Source organism: Nestor notabilis, unplaced genomic scaffold (assembly GCF_000696875.1).
Source record: "Nestor notabilis isolate BGI_N333 unplaced genomic scaffold, ASM69687v1 scaffold4659, whole genome shotgun sequence".
NCBI classification, from domain to species: Eukaryota; Metazoa; Chordata; class Aves; order Psittaciformes; family Psittacidae; genus Nestor; species Nestor notabilis.
This window is the reverse complement of record NW_009944912.1, coordinates 35,632-44,647: the sequence shown is the minus strand read 5'-3', so window position 1 is coordinate 44,647 and position 9,016 is coordinate 35,632.

Sequence of the window (9,016 nt, the reverse complement as noted above, 5' to 3'; positions counted from 1 at the left end):
TCAAGATCTTCTACATAGACGAAACCGAAATACAAAGTTTGGCAACTCTGTGATCCATAGAATGCCAGTGTGTGAGCTTAGGTGCGGAACTGATGTGTGCACTGATGTAGACAGACAATGGCTATGCTACAGCCTTCATACAGTAAGCTGACATGGTTGTTGATGGTGGTTGACTGAGATGACCATAAGCAGCGGAAGGCACAAAGGTAAATAGGATGACCAAGAGGTAGAGCAGAGCACTGTTGGATACCACCAAGACGACTTGGCAGGTACACGGTCTTTGGTATTGATAAGGGATATGACTTCCCCAAATTGGCTGTAAATAAACCCAGGCAAAATTGAATATGGACCAGCTCATGGAATGGCTGATAAGTGTACCCGAAACGTAAGAGAGCTGTGGGGCATGGCCTGCTGCCATTTCTTACATGGGAAAATACAAGGCCAGACACAGAATCAGCCAGAAGCTGTTGCTGCTTCTGCAGAATGTGAAAGGTATGTGTGGGATGTACAGTTTCTAAACTTGGATCCAGCTCCAGAGAGTCCAAAAGCAATCCCATGATCCGTGTGGGATTAAATAGTATACTGGAATGTCCCATTGTTTGAAATATACATATGTGACTGTGAAACAGAGGAAATTATCCCACAAAAACTTAAGTGTAGCCAAGGGATTAATCTTAAGATACCTCATAAAGAAGCATTTTTCCAACAAATTTGTTTTTGAAACAGATCTCCCTGAAATTTGCACAGCACATCAAAACCAAGTAACAGGGTCCTGAGCTGCACGATGGATTAAATTGCTCAGTGGAGAACGGTGTGGAAATACAGAAGAACAATTTAATTGATGTTATTACTGTAGAAGAGAGGAAGCAGCTTTGAGACTTCTGTTAGTGGAGATGTATTTTTAGCTGTGCTTTAAGATGTCCCAGAATGCTCACACAGAGGAGAGGTTCAAGGATGTGTCAAACAGCAGCAGCTTCAGAGGTGCAGGACACGGCTGTCATTGGGCTGTGGAAGGGGACATGAGTACGTCAGGGACCTACCAAACCTCTGTGGTCTGAGGAGAAATGCTTGACCCCAGTAACAGGATTCAGTGCCATCTATTTAGTCTTAAAGGCCTGGTGGCAGGTGGCTTAAACCGTAACAGACGACTTCGCATGACAGCGCAAATTCCAACTGAACCATCCTCCTGCGGGTTCCTCCCGACTGAAGCACATGTTAACTCCAAGTCCAGAGGTGGCCACATAGTGTGTGGGCACTGTCTTGCACCCTCACAGGCTTTCTTGCTGTGTGTGACCAAGAGTGCACTTTTCTGGCAGACAGCACTGGGTGTAGGGAGGGAGATGAGAGTCTCCACAGCAGGCCACCTCTGATATTTATGGTCTCTACCATGCCCTTTTTCTCTGACCCTCCTATTCTGGGTAGTTCGTCCAACTGCTGTGCCAACAGACTGCTTATTCCAAGTCTGTTTACATTATTAAGGTGGGGCCTTTCTCATCCAGCATGCACTAAAGCACATGTGGCCATACAGCTGCTCTGCCCTCAGTGGCCTGGTTTTGCCTGTTCCTACTCTGAGAACTCAAGGCTCAGCACCTGTGGTTTGACCAGCACAAACAGAGGAAAGGCAAAAACCTTAAATGGGTGATCTCCATGAGGAATTCACAGATCTGGTTTGACCTGATTCATGGCCTTCTGGTGCACTCAGGACCCTGACATTCAGCTGAAACTGTCAGCAGAAAACTGTACGTGGCGACAAGGAAAACTTTGACATGTTCTCAGCTGCGAGAGGAATGGGTTTAGATCACTCAGTCACTTCACTGAGGTTATAGGAAGCAAATATGAAATGGCTAGAGTTTCCGTTCACTCCAGCGTGGGGTAGATGTGAAGTAGCACACTATTTCTTCTCCCCATGGTCTATATTTCTAGGTGTCTGCCCTGTCCCCTTGCTGTTACAGGAAGGTATCCAACATGTCACTCAGGTAAGAAGGTGGCACTGGTGCATGATCGGATTAAAAAATAATCTCTTAACACAGATTTACCCTGCAGGTTATTTTCCCTGTCTGGGCAGGTGGAGATGTGTGTAACCTGCTACACCACTGTAGCCCCAGAGAAGATACCCTGGTCGTGAATGGATGCAGTTATCTATCCTGATGGTCAGGTGGGGAGCCAATGAGACATCTGCTTATGCCAGAAGGTGTGGCCCTCAACACACAGCTTTGCAAAAGCTTGGATCTGTCTAATTCTTCAGCACACATGTTCTGGAAGGGATTTGATCTTCTCTGTTGCCCAGTAAGTGCATCATTCCTATTGCCAAAGGCAAGCCCCAGGCTTTGTACAGCTCAAGACCTACCAGTAACTGTCTTGAATGGCCACAGGTCTCTCTTAAATGTAACTTGAGAAACTGATAAGTGTCAGGAAAAAGTTGGAAGGACTGTCTCCTATACCTTAACACAGATACTGCATATTTATCAGATATGGTAGAGGTCCATCATTACTGAGTAGTCATCATGTAACTGACCCATGGGCCAGTAAGAAACAGGTTGTTTAAACAGTATAAATATAACTCCAAGAAGACCTAAGGTCAAGGAGGAAGAACTCCTCCCTCCTTTCCTCCCCTGAATTCCTCCTAGCAAAGAACTCAGTATATTGATGGCTCACTGCAAACCATCATTTCTAGGAAAAGGCTAGTGTGACTGAAGATCAGGACCCAGCACTGGTTAGGTGCTTGAAGGCCTACATATATCAGTTCCAAGTGTATCACTATTGGGATTTAGCAATAATAGAATACTTTGTCTTATGTGTGTTAGTGTAATTTTAACTGGGTTAATATTTTTGCTGTATTATAATTGCCCTGTCAAGGCACTAATGTGGCAAATGATAAACTCTTTACTCTCTGTATAAGGTATGTTCTTTATAACCAGTCAGCCAGTCTATACAACAGCTTCTAATATAAAAAATGCTTCCCTTCCTTTCCTTTTCAGTACTTTTTACCAAGCGGTGTATCAGATGGATTGAACAGTAGCAAAGTTTGTTAATTAAGAACATTAGAATAAGAGAAGAGTAGGAACAGGGATAAAAAGTCACTTTAAAAATAGAGACATGTTAGGAAATAATAAAGCTAAACGTAAGTGGAAGAACTCAGGTGAACGAGAATGATCATTCAGAGGAAAACCATGATGGATAGCACAGGAAAGGCTTTAATGCTTTGAAAGGGGTTGCCTTCATGCTCTGCTTTCAGAGTTAGTGTAGTGGGTAGTGAGTAATATACACTACACTAGTATATACACTAGTATATAGTGTATACACTGCACTGGTGTATAAATACACTAAGTATTTACACAACTCTCAGTTTATCATAGGTTATTATTTTCTCAGTGAACTCTAGTTTCTGCAAAGGAGTAGGTAAACAGGAAAGATGTGACAGCAGCAGCAAGTGAGAAAGAGCAGTGGTGCTATTTAAGGCTGAGGACATCTCAAGTCTTTGGTGACAGTTTTGGCTGGAGCCAGTATATCTGCGATCCCAACATGATTATTTCTGGAAATGGTGGTGATGGTGAATGGGATCAAAAACACCACCAAGAGTAGATAATACTGTAGACAAAGGAGATGTTTCTTATACTATGTGGAATGGAACCTAGTATTTTCTACAATACTAACATCTTCACTGATGAGGATACTAGCAGCCAAACCCTGCTCCCACTTAATCATTTGGAACATTGGTGTGAATATCCCTGAATCTTTTTGTTTCTGGATGTAATTTTGGAAGGTAGGTAAGGTCTGGATTGGAAGGCAAAGGAAAAACGCACTGTGGAACGTCTGGCACCAAGCTGGGTGGGCATTGCTCACCATGAATCCTCTTCAGCCCTTCCCCAGTGAGGAACTTGTCATCAGGAGCTGGACACTGCGTACCTGAAAGGCTCTATCCAGAATATCAGTGCTGTACCAGAATGTCCTTGCCTCATTAGTCACCTACCCCATCAAGGGCAGCATTTCCTTCTGTCCCCCTGAGAAGAACGTGGTACAACAACCTTCCCTCAAAACCTGCAGAAGACTTTTTGATCAATAGCAGTTTTGATCCAGAAGGAAAACTCCTCACAAGCTGAGAGCTGGGGGGATTTCCAGCAGTGGAGCCTCGGGTTGCGTTGACTGAACTGACACTAGGTGTGAGTGCAGCCAGCTGTCGAGGATCTCTCTGCTCTGGAGAAAGGCCAGTCCTAACCTTAGTCAGGGACCTCCCAGGCAGCAAGTCTGACTCTTTCCAGCTCAGCCTGTGGAGCTTAGCTGTGGAGCAGAGCCTGTGCTCCACCAACTGGCAGGTTCTACAGGGTTGCCCTGAGCAACTGAAACCACCACACAGCATGGAACCTCTGCCCACAGCTATGTCACAGGGAAGCCCTGTCCCAGCTCCGGGAAGGTACCCAGTTGCCTGGTCTTGACCTTGGGATGTGCCAAATCTCCGAGCTCAGCAGTCCCCTGTTGATACGACCTGCCATGGGTTTGCATGGCAGGTCATGTCAACAGTCCATGCCATGGACTCATCTGGCAGGGCTTGCCAGATGTTTCCAACCCCTGTTCTTCTGAAATGTGAATGGCTCAGCTTACAGTGCCCTCTCCCTCCTTTTCCTTTCAAGTTGGTCCCCTTCTTGGCTTGCCAGACCCTCGCAGTCCTTCCTCCTTTCCATCCCCTGTAGAGACATTGCCTTGCCTGGGCACTGAAAACACAAAGCCTTCATGGCTCTGAGGCTGCGTATTGAACCTCACCAAACTGCTGAGGTTTGCTGAGCACAAGGCAAAAAACAAAGAGTTTGGAACCGGGCTAAAAGGAGATAATTGGTGTATTAGCTGCTAAACAACTTGCTATTGGATGGATTGAACTTGTGGGGCCTAAGGCTGCAGCAAGAACTACCCATATGAACACCTTATTGCACAGAAGAAATGAGTAGAATTGTTTTCCTTGTATTAAAGTCCTGTAAGAATTCAGAGAAGCAAAATGAGGTAACCCTTGCACAGACGGAGCTGCTTAGCGTTCTGTGACCTGATTGTAGAACCATTCAGTGCTGCACGACTCAGGGTTCCCAGCATCAGAAGGGGCATAGGAATATTTGCACTATCCACTCTTTCTTTATAGTGTTACCTCTGATAAATAGCATATTAAATGGTACTTTGCAATCTGGATGCCTTTCTTACTGAGATCATAATGAAACAGCATTTCTTAGTGCAAAACACTGACACCAGCTGCACAACTAGTTGTTGACCCACAGGATCCATCCACTCCTCCTCAGGCCCTTCCCTGTCACTGCCAGGATCAAGGAGAACCTCTCTTGGGCTTTCAAGCCCTTGCCCCTTGTCCTCTAAGCTGTGTAGTCCTGTTTGACGTACTCCAGGTCTCCCCCAGAAGTATTGATTTTTGCCCACATGGAAAAGCAGCAGGGAGTAATAGTCTGAGGGGAGGATAAGTATTAGCAATCTTTCCACAGCATGAATACCACCCCCTGGCAAACAGCAAACCTGCCTAAATGATACATCAGGTTGGCAGATGGGGGCCTCAGTTCCCTGCAGAAGAGAATTGTCCCCTGAGGCAGAGGTGGCCCCAACAAAGAGAAGCTCTAAAGGCCACGTTTAAGAAACTTCCACTTACCAAGAGTCTGTCTATGAGATCCAGAAGGGAACCACAGCAGCAGGTTAGCACCTCAGCTCTGTACTACTTTGGTAGATGGACTTCAATGATGCAGCTGTTCTGGCACACCACCAGGATGACTGAAGACCTAGCTCCCCTGCGGTCTGCAACATGCCAGCACTGTTGCACCTGCATGGAGCCAGCAGTGTTCTATCACCACTCAACCCACATGCCTAGCAGAAATATGGGATGTTCTCCTGCCCATATGGCTTTGCCAGAAGAAATATGAATGGCAATGGCAGCTCTGTGGTTGCATTGCTACATATCAGTTGCAGGAGAGCTTGAACTACACAGGCAGCCTTGTTGAAATGATATATATTGCCTGCTTCCTGCCAGAACTGCCTGAACTTCTAGCCTCGTACACAGGCATGGGTAGGCATTTGGACAGAACAGGGCTGCAATTGCTGTACAGCATTGTTTTGGCATAGGCAAGAGCTTCCCTCATGGAGTTATGCTTATTTTGTTGTAGGGCACTTGAATGCTTGTGTAGGAAGTACAGGTGCTTGTTCTTACGTGGATACAAGTCACCAATAACTCCATTGTTTGGAACTACCAAGAGCAGGGTTGATACACTCCCATTAAGAGTGTGATAGTGTCTGTTACTTGGACAGTTTTCACTCACTGCTTTCATTTGCTCTAATAACCCTTTGGTGGTTTCAGTAGCTGTGGAGGGATGGCCAGAAACCTCAGCACTCCAGGAGCAAAACCCACAGCGCTCGGAAACAGGCTTGCTTTTCAGAGCTGCAAAACAAGTCTCACAGTTTTGGAAATGACTCATAATGCTGTGGCTCTGCGGCACAGCCACATTATATGGCTTCCACATCAGCCACTTTTCAGGCAGGAGGAAATGACAAAACTGATCTGTCCCTCAGCACGCTCATCCCAACCTTGCCCACGACCCTCAGTTTCCCTTCCTTCTCTGACCAGGTGAACAGTGTCGTGCAGTAGCGTGGCTTCCCAACAGCCAGCACAGAAAGAAGGGAAGATGAACCGGCAAGGGTCCTCTGGAGGGAGATGACCCATGGCACTTTTGCATGTAACATTGATAGAGCACATTGGATTATTTACAGAAGTTAATAAAAAAGGGCTTTTTTTTCCCTTTTATTTTTCTTTTTCTTATCCTTTTCTGTATCCTCTGAATGGATATCAAACTGCAGAGAGCACAAAGTGTTGCTGCATTAATTTAGAATGGAAGACTGTGTATGACTGTGCTGAGGTGTTTTCTGAAAGCAGGGTGCAGTCCTGTCTCTTTCCCACTTTTGCTTCTCTTTCTTTCCCCAGTAATGCCTGACATTTCTTTCTGTCTCATGCCGACGATGCCATCAATAGACATAGTGCTTGCGAGCAGCAGAAAGGAAAACAACTTCCTTTTCTACCTGGGTTGATATCTGAGCAGATGGGACAAAACCAACAGGGCATGGCACCACTTCCTACATAACAAGATTCCCACTGGGGAATTTCTAAGGCTTGCAGAGCAAAACTGAGGGAGTGGGGAGAACTGGCTGTGCTTTCCCCTGCAAAAAGAGGCAATATGCAGGGGAATGAGGTATAATCCCAGGGTGTCTTTCCAATATGGCTCTTCTGATGTTTTCCCAGCTGAAAACAACATCTCAAACACTGGGCATCACAGGGTTTCTTGAGGAAAACCAGAAGCTAGCTCAAGTTTGAACCACCACAGATTTATTTGGGTTTTTTTCTGCAGTCAGACCATGTTTTCAGTGTAAGTATTCTCAGAAGTGAATGTCACTGTGGCTGCTTTCCTATCCTCAGACCCAAGTTCCTTTCCAAAGGAAAAGTTTGTGTGCCAAGGAGTGGTGAGCATCCAGGTCTTGTTCTGACAGGCAGTTGGGATGTGGCCAGGATGTCCAGCTGGAAATGAGGACTGCAGATGCCATCATGAAATATGCTAGTCTGATAAACTTTTTGTCCTTTCCAGCCAACCTCCTGGCTCAGTATGCAGGGATTGTCCTTCTGAAGCTTTCTGAAAGCACTATACCTGACATACAGTCTTGTATTGTCTTGCTATGACATCTGCTGCATCTGCATCAAGACAAACTTGAGACATAATGCCTGTTTCTCATACGCTCAAGAAAGGTACATCTCTCAGATAAATCCATATTGAAGAATACGTTAAGAGGAAGGCTTTTGCTTTATTCTATATCTGTGCAAACATGTATTGTGTACAGAGTCCATCTCTGCCTAAAACCTGAGTGCTGCTGTTGGGATGGACTAGTCGAGGGCATTGGCTTTGCTCAGAGACATGACTGAAACTCTTGCTCAGACTTTCACCACTTATCCTTCAACAGTGGCTGCACAAAGCAGGGACAGGGATTGTACAACTAATGTAAAACAATGGGTTCACACTCTGTGCCTGTATGTGTGTGTTTGCATACAGGAACATACAGGAACTGAAGGAACTTCCCTTCAGTGATTCTGCAGGCAAACCCAGTATCATCTCCCAAGATCCCTCTTTTGTGAGGACATCTCAGGAAAAACTGTGTTCCAAATTTGGGGCATGGAGACTGTTTCTAGCTAGTTACGTTTTCTTGCAAACCAGTCTTACGGTGTGAGTTTTGCTCTGCCCTATACCACCTTCCCGGAACTAGAACTGTGGCTGCCTTTAAAATTTTCTGTAATACATTAGTCACTCTCTGTGTGTCTTATCTAACCCTTCTTCTTCCTCAAAACCCTGCTGCTGTGGTTTCCATAAACGAGTTGGGGAAAACTGAAAAGAGAAGTCCATTGCAATGTTTTTGCTTGCTGTCACGTTGGACAAGGCAGCAAAATGTTCTCCATTGTGAAAAGATCCCAGCAGCTTTAGAAAATAGGTGGCCAAGACCTTGTAAGAGCTGAGCTTTTGGTCCCATGGCTAAACCAGAAACCTGGCAAATTGCTTCTTATGAAAATGACACAAATCCATGCTCAGATTTTTGATGAATTAAAAAGAAAAAAATCATACCTGATTTTTCAGGTTGTATTTTTAGTCCCAAAATGAAAACTCCCCATTTCAAGCAGCATGGATATCACTGTTGAAAGGGAAGAATATACACGGCAGAGGTTTGGGGAATTTCAGGGAAGCAGAGCACTTGTTCAAGACTTCTGTGTGTTTGATATACAGCGATGCCTCTTACAGGGGTCTTCTGCCTTTTTCTCACATTATAAATCCCTCCTGAGGAAACTCTGGCTTTTATCCTTCATGTGATATTTGATTGCTTTCTCTCCCTTTCATTGCCATGCTTAATCCTGCCACATATCTCAGTAGGATCTTCAAAACCCATCTCCTTCCTGCTACATCCTGAGCAAACAGTTGTTGGCACTGACTGCTACACAGCCTGCTCTGTT